Source organism: Chenopodium quinoa, unplaced genomic scaffold (assembly GCF_001683475.1).
Source record: "Chenopodium quinoa cultivar QQ74 unplaced genomic scaffold, ASM168347v1, whole genome shotgun sequence".
NCBI lineage: Eukaryota > Viridiplantae > Streptophyta > Magnoliopsida > Caryophyllales > Amaranthaceae > Chenopodium > Chenopodium quinoa.
In genome coordinates, this window is record NW_018743863.1 from 1,340,617 (window position 1) to 1,349,542 (window position 8,926).

At 33.3% G+C, this 8,926-nt stretch overlaps 1 pseudogene; it reads left to right on the forward strand.

The window, feature by feature from the left end:
* The first annotated feature begins 2,309 nt into the window (after positions 1 to 2,309).
* On the forward strand, positions 2,310 to 4,502 carry LOC110686532 (annotated as a pseudogene).
* Positions 4,503 to 8,926: the final 4,424 nt, after the last annotated feature.

Genomic DNA, 8,926 nt, shown 5'->3' on the forward strand with positions numbered 1-8,926 from the left:
ATTTAGTATTTTGGCCATAACTTATTCGATTTAAGTCGGATTTGGGCTTATAATATATCGTTGGAAAGCTCTTTTCCATCCCCATCCATCTAAACAAAATTAGACTAGGATTATTAACCAAATTAATCTGGTTTGGACATATTTATGGTTTGGACACGAAATGAACGATTTTTAGGGACACGAAATGAATTGTTTTGGCTTAAAACATTTTAAGAAAGGTTAGGGATATGGTCAAGGCTTAATGGAAATTCATGAGACTCTTCAATTATTTACCGAACTCGTTAATCAAAGACATGAAAGGTATTTATCACTAGGTTTGGTTTTTGGGGAGACACAATCAAGTGTCTACAATGCTAATGAAAATGAAATCCCGCTTCCATATATTTCATTCTTCCAATTTACAAAAGGCATAATTAATTATATTATCAATAACAGTCAGAGAATTAAAAAACGACCTAACAAGTTAATAGCATGTCTTTAGTCTAGCTGATATGATTGTAATTGAACACCACTTAAATATTTATTAGCCATGATAACTTCTTCGTATATGTAACATGAGGCCTGAATTCTATTGTTCCTCTACAATGACTAACTATGTCGCGCGCATCGCGCGCGAGAGGCGTTCCTAGTGTTTTAAAAAGTATGAGAAAACACTTATAAATAGTGTGAGGATAATTATATCATCAAAATGTTTGTTTACCTATATACCCTTATGATATGATGTTAATTGCCTTTAAATTTTTCCTTGTTTGATTTAATGATTTAATTTGTATGAATAGTGTTTTGACAATTATACCCTCTAAATGGGTAATTTACTTATTTGCCCTCGTCAATGTTAATTGTATTTTTTTGGTACTCTTAAGAATAGTATGCGGACATTTATATCCCTAAAAGTATTTTTTGTTTACATATTTTCCCTCATTAATGTTGTTAACAACTAAAAGGGCTCTCCAAACATGGCTAGATATGACGCGCGTGATTAGTAAAATAAAACTTTAGAATTCAAATCCTATTCTAACAGGTATATCTTAAGAGTCTTCTACTTCATATTGTACTCTTTTGTATCCATCTTCTAGTTCTTTTGTTTCCCATTTATTTTAATTCTACCCTCCCTAATTTCTATATATTGTAAATCTATCCTCTCTTATATCAATCAAATCTCGATAAACTTTCTTAGTCAATACCAGTCAAAGAAATCAAGTCAAACTTTGGTCAAATTCAAAGTTAAAATTTCCAATCTAATTTTTCTAGTCAAACTTTAAATCAAAGTAAAATTCTTGACTCTAACTAGATCAAGCTCCCGAGTCAAATTAAAGTTGAATTCGTAAGTCAAGCATAGTCAGCAAATATGGTTAAACCTTTGAGTCAAACCCAATTTTGAAATGTAAACTTCCCTTTTCCTTTCTGTTTTTGAAAATCCAATCCAATACATGTAAAACCCTAGTCCAGTCTTAGATAATTATTTACAAAAATATAATTTAGTTGTCTAATTTTATGTATATATTCAAAATTCTTGATTTCTTACCTTTTGTACATATAATTTCTCTGGTTTTTTCTTAATTGTTCCATTTGAGATTTTACACTATTCACACAACCTCCTTTGACAATATTTTGTTATTTATCCGTAAGGAAAAATATAGTCACGTGAGGTCTCGTTAGTTTCGTCTCGACATCTACTTTTCAAATATCAATTTTCAATAATTTTTACTTAAGTATTATTAGAGATATTAATGGCCAAAGTATTGCATCGGCAAGTGTGAAATGGCAAATGATGCAATTTAAAAAAAATGGAGGAAGTATATATGTTACTACAATAGATTTATTCTTACTCCGCAAGATCATTTTGGATGCATGAGCCATTTTTATATCAATTATATACAACATATAATTTATAAGATAGCAATATTTTATTTATTTTATGTACATAATCAAACATGTTGATATCTTACCTTTTTTACAAATATGTTATTACATGTAAAGTTTTTAACATTTGATCTTCAACTATAAAGATAACAATATTTGGTCTGGTATCTGATCTTGCACTCATATCATTATAAATTTCCATTATTTACTTGATATATGACACATGTCATTAATTTTATTTATAAAATATTTATAACCCCTATAAATACATGTTTTCGCAAGCGCCCATCAGTCAAAAGACATACACATTATATCTATCAAAGCTTCTATGAACATTTGTCTCATATTTTCATAAAACTTTAAATCTTCCTCACACAAAAATAAAAATTAAAACCTCAAATTTTCTATATTATCGAGGTTTTTTTTTTCTTTTTCCATTTAACAAAATGCATATTCTTTCAAATGCTGACAAGGATCATCCTATGCAGCAAAACCTTATTATTCCCATAGATTTTAGCTCAATCAGAACTGTTCCTGAATCTTATATATGTGCACAATGTTATGACGATTCAAAAGGCAACCCTGATAATAAGAAATTGGGGGCTTCAATCTCTATTCCAATAATTAATCTTGATGATCCTAATTCTTAAGGCCTCATTTTTAATGCATGTGAGACATGGGGGATGTTTCATGTCACAAATCATGGGGTTTCTTAATTAGGAGTTATTAGATCAAGTCGAGTTTCAAGCCAAGAATTTATTCAATCTTCCATGTGAGAAAAGATGAAGGTTTTACGAGGCCCTGGTGAAGATACTGGCTATGACTATCCTAGACTTGCTATATTCTTCAGCAAGCAAATGTGGAATGAAGGGTTCACTATCATGGGTAACGTACTCTTATCATCAGCACGCTAAGAAACTATGGCCTAATGATTCCCAAGGTTTTTGGTAAGTCCTTTTTTTTCCTTTTTTCTTTTCTAAGGGCTTTGGTAAGCCCATTTGTTTGAAAGTCATATGATACATTTCATTATAAAGATTAAATTTAAATTTGTGAAACTTATTAAAATCATCATGATTTATATAATTAACAATAATAAACTATGAACCAATTTTCCTTGTTTCTTAATTACATTTTGTTTTTAATTTTACAAAATATAACAATAAATAGGCCCACAATTTTTATTGGCAAATCTAGAAATAATATTTATTAGGGTCAAAATAAAGTTGTATAAATTTAAGCGGGTTCATATACCACATTATTTTATCTAATTATGAACAAGAAATCAACTTTAACAAGGGAAATTTCAAAAAATTAATTGGAGTTGATTGACCCCACAATCATTAACGTCACTCTGCGTGCATTTTTTAACTTTCATGCATAATACATGCATGCACTTATTTATTATTATATTTATAAAATTTATGATATCTATCGGAGTCGTTAGCAAGGTGTTGCATACTTTTGTGTTACAATACATTGTTACATAGTCCATTTTATTATGGAAATAACTTGAGTTGTTCACGAATCAAAGATCATATTGAACCTAGCCGATAATCGACAATTCAAAAATTCAAGGCTAAACGATTAGGTAGGACCATAAATGGACTTATATAAAATCAGTTCAAAGCCCGAACAACACCGGTTTAAGAACTATTTTAATTTCCTATTTAATAAAATATCGTTGTAACATTTCGGAATAAAAGAAAAAATAATAAGAAATATGATTGTTTGATGCCTATTTTTTTTTAATGTTTAATAAAATATCTCATAATCTAATATATTCGTAGCAAATTGAAGGTAAAGACTAAACATTATAGAAATTTTTATTTATAATGTTAATTAAAAAAAGGTCCAATCTAATACAACTTTTAAGGGGTTTTGGACCAAACAAGACAAGATGACCGGTTCTCTTTAATTCAGTCCATTTTAGAGCGATTGACCTTAGAAATGACATCATGGGAAAGGCCCCCCCCCCCCTAAAGGGCTAGGAGGGTAACTCCTCCTAAAAAATGTACGTGCAGATCTCCTTGTATGCTATTTACACTAATTTTTTCATATGCTCATTCTATTTTCTACATTCACATTGCACACTATTTTCTTACCCTAAATGTGTTAATTTAAGATGTATTTGGTTATCATAAACGACTCGAGGTATGTTGGATAATCATGTTGCTTTACAAACTAATTATATCATTATTGCTAACAAAATCATGTCTATTATTTGTTATTTTTTTCATACAGTGAAGTGATGTTTAAGTACCAGACAAGGATGAAGGACCTTGGTGACAAACTTAAGAGTTTGCTTTTCATATGAAGTACCCGAACCTGAGGAAGCTACACATAATGACCATATTTATGCACTTCATCTCAACTTGTACCCGTCATGCCTTGATTCAACCCAAACAATGGGCATAGGCCCGCACATAGATACTCTCCTCTTTACAGTCCACCAAAGTGGCAATGCAAGTGGACTCCAAGTATACAACGACGAATTTGGGTAGGTCTCAGTCAACCCACAACTAGGTGCCTTGGTGGTGAATGTGGCAGATCTTTTACACATAGTTTCAAATGCAAGATTTCCATGTGCAATTCATACGACAGTTGTTAACAATAAACAAAAACAAAGGTTATCCTTATAAAATTCTAAATATCGTGGGAACCTAATCTAGTTGTCCAAATTATCTTATTTGGCGTGATTTTCAATTATATATTCTTGATTAAACATGCAAAGGGGTGATCAAAATAAATAAAATAATACGAAAAATATATTGGAAGCAACGTCATAATATTAATTAAAACATCCAAATCATAATAATAAAACCTAAACATGTACTAGCAAAATAAATAAGTTAAGCAATTAATTATATTAATTATTTACATTGCGTGCGCTCCTTTAAATCGCTACATCATGAATAATCGTTAGTAACTTCAAAAGATTATATATTAAATTGAAATAATTAAATTAATATTAAATAAAGTCTAGATTTGTCTAAACTCTCAAAAATTCAACCTTTTACTTACAAATTTGAACTCAGGCGAAAATTGGATTTTTGGCACGCTTATATCGCTATGGGATCCTATATTGAATTGCTTCATAGTTCGCCAAGGGTGCATAACTGTGACCCTAGCTGACATCGCTTTCCTTACTAGCCTTTCTCCTTATGGCGATGTAGGCTAGAAATTTAGAGTTTTAATGTTATTAATGGCCCTGAATCATTGTACAAGAGGAGCCATGAGCTCATCAAAGAAGATTTTGGTGATATCCAAGACCAGTAAGGTCGGCTTTAATGCCTTCATTTCCTATTTTACATCACCATCATATCCAAAAGCAATATTGTCCGAGGAAGAGGTACTTTTCAAACCTTTTGCTCTTACTTGTTTAATGATGTGTAAATCTGGTGGCATTTCTACACTATTGTTACCACTAACTATGAACATAGGACATAATAGTTCTTTCTAGTCTCTAAGCCCTGTTATGCTAGGACACTTGTACAAATGTTTATTTAGGTGTAGGGAGACCCCACTATCATCATCCAACTCAAAAAGTATAGGAGGTCCTTTGTGGTTGATCACTTGTTGGGGGAAGTTTATATTCCACATTGTGCATGTAGAAGTCTAGAGATGAGGTCATGAAGGAAAGAGCTGATAAGAAGGTTCAGTTAGCCTCTAGACTAGACTGTAGCTAGAGAAAATACTTTAAATGAACACCGTAAATCATATGCTTAAATATATGTGCTTCAACTACTATAATCATCAAAGTTGTTGACCCAAACTTGGTCATGCGTTTCTTATTGGAGTTAGATCCTTCACCAGTGAACTGGCATGTAATGAGTCGTAAGGATAACCCTGATGACACTAGCTTGTAGGTCTTTGATGCCACTCTAGATTGGCTAAAAGCGTATGAATGTTGCGTTTTTTTGCAAGAGATTCACCTTTTCGGTGTTCAGTCCTTGATGCAAGAGACTTGCCTGTCGCTAAATTAAAATACTTTGATTTCGAGGCTTACAATTGTAAAATGGTTGCCAGGTAGTTTGGTTTGTGCCTAGTTATCCCTCTTATCACCACCTGCAATATGCCTTGAGAGTTAAGGCCAATTTTTAATGAAGATGATGTTTAGCCAATGAAACACTTAAATATCCTTTGTTAGAGTTGGAGCCAAGAAAAGCATACGCCTTGGTCACTGAGAGCTATATTCAGCGGTGGCATCATGGAACTCTTTAACTTTTAGATGTTAAAGATGCAAAGGCTCACTTTCCTATAACCATTGTTAGTTACAAAGTTATATCTTTTCCATTTATCACTTTATCTAAGTATTTATACATCTCTTTCTCATCAGTCTATTCTCAGGAAGAAAGAAGACTGTTGTGGCATTAGTTAAGTTGAAGCATAAAGAGGCAAATTTTCAAATTGATCGATCTACTATTGTAGCTTCAAAATTCAACTGTTGACCCTCTATCATAAGTGACCTTGCCCGGAGTCGTATATTCTCATACTGAAGTGTCTTGCTTAAAGAAATTGATCTTAGTTGTCACTCCTATAGCTCAGAAGTCAAGAGGTAATAGGCATAGGAACTTTCCTATGTCCAGTCCAAGTACCAGGGTATAGGGAATCAATGGGGCGGTTCTGATGCGGAGGATGACACCTCCATACCCATACTCGCCTAAAACTCTTATACTCATCCAAGGTTGTTAAGATCGGGATCCTACCTTAGATCGATGAGGGGGGGTGGAATCGAATCGATAGAATCGGATTGTAGGATCGTAAGATCCTACTTAATAATATTACTTCCTCCGTTTTTTTTATATTGCATCATAGGGGTTTTGGAGGCAAAATTTGGTAGTGGGAAAAAGTAAGAGAGAGAAACGTAAAAATACAAAATTGTCCATGTAATGTGAGATAAAATAAAAAGTAAGTGTGAAAAAGTAAGGGTATGTTGGGTATTTTCAGTGTGAACATAGATATTTTTTATCCTAAAAAGGAAATGATGCAATAATAAGTAAACTTCCTAAAGTAGTAAGTGATGCGATAAAAAAAGAACGAAGGAAGTATATATTATGCTATAAATTGACATAAAACCATTTTTTCTAAGGGGTTTTAATGCTGAAAGACATTGGTTTGCTTAAGAAAAGTCGATCTTCATTTAGCTTTGTCTGTATGGTAGTTAGAAGATTAATAACACAAGTTTAAATTAATAAATTATGTGCAAATTTGTCAAGAATGAGACCTTAACTATGACAATTTCAAGTTGTCAATTGATAAAATCATATTAATGTCTCGGATTCGCTAATTTATTAGCGATAATTATTGAATACATTAAATTTAGGTGCATATAACCTAATAAGAAATTAAATATGTCAAAATAAATCAAAGTCTCATATTATAGCAAAATGTTGGATCGGTTCGTAGGATCGTGTTGAGATCCTACCACTCATAATTAATATTGGAGTAGGATCGTAAGATCCTACAAAGTTTAAGACCCTACCAAAGATCCGGATCGATCACGCAATTTTGTATCGTAGGATCGTAAGATCCGGATCGGAATTTTAACAACTATCTACCCATCCCCGCCCCACCACCCGTGGCAGGTACAATATCCACATCCATACTCACCCCGCCGGGTACAAGATAAGATACATCCCCGCCCCACCACCCACTTGGATATCCATACCCACCCCTTACTTGCCCTAAAAGCGTCCTAAACCCACTGCCATGATGTTGTATTATATCCCATTAATGACAATTATATCAAATTAGGGTAAAAAATTTAGGACTCTTACCGTTTGGGCGGATTGGGCCTTAGTGGGTATTAATTATCAAAAATTCAAAACTTTTCTAACAGAAACACGGGGTGAGTATAAGACAGGTATGGAGCGGGTCTGCTCTAAAATCCATACTCGCCCCATGGCGAGTACACATTTTGACCCATCCCTGTCCCAACACCCGCCAAACCTCCCTCTATCCCCGCCCCACTGAGGCGAGGATGGGGCGGGTCTCCCATTTAACGCGGCCCACTGTCATTCCTACTAGGGTACACTCCACATTAAAGACGAAGCAAGAGTTGGATGATACTCATATCCCATTACTAAGTAAAATCTTTAACTCTTGCATATCCAAACTACTAATTGGTGAAGAGTAAGGGCATGCTTGACATCAGCTTTTGAGTAGCTTTTAGTCAAACCATTACTTAGTGAAAAATATGAGTGTTTGGCAATGTAGTGGTGGGAGTAGAGTATAGTTGTTGGAGTAGCTTTATTGAAAAGTTAATATTATTAATTTTTGTGAAAAGTTTGGTAGCTGTTGGAATTTTTCTTTAATATTTTTAGAATTTTACAGCTAATAATTAGTTAACAATTACTTTACCAAACACTCATATATACCTAATTATTTATTTTCACAGCTAACAACTACACAAACAACTAATAACTACCATCATAGCTAATACTTCGTAACATTTACCTCTATAGCTATATTTTGCTGAACGCACCCTAAATCATTTTTTTTTTAATGTGGAGTAGTGGACGGTGGGTGGTGGCTAGTGGGGTAACAAGTTAGAGAGTGGGTAAAGAAAGTGAAAGTGAAATGGGGGTACGTTTTATAAGGGGGCATGTTTAATTTGTAAAATTGTGTTAAATAAGGTGAATATCGGGCGTGATTTAGCGATTAACTGAATTCACGGGTTGTGGTTGAGAGTGATTGCTTGGGAGTGGTAGAGGTGCTACGTGGAGGTGTGAAAGGCTAGAGTTCGTTACTTCTTATTGTTGAGGATATTCTAGATTTATGCTCTAATTTTATTGATGTTATTTAGTGTTTTGTTAAAAGGAGCGGGAATAGAGTATCACATGAATTGACTCAATTCAAACCTTGAGAATTCGGTCAAAGAGTGTGGAATAATAATTTCCCGACTCGAATCTTGGATGTAGCGAACAATGATTTATTAATCTACTACCTCCATTACATATTAATTGCAACTTCAGGGTATTATTTGTGAGATATAAAAAATTTCAAAGTTGCAACTTATATGCAACGGAGGTAGTAAGACCCTATTCTTTTGAGTTTCTGAACA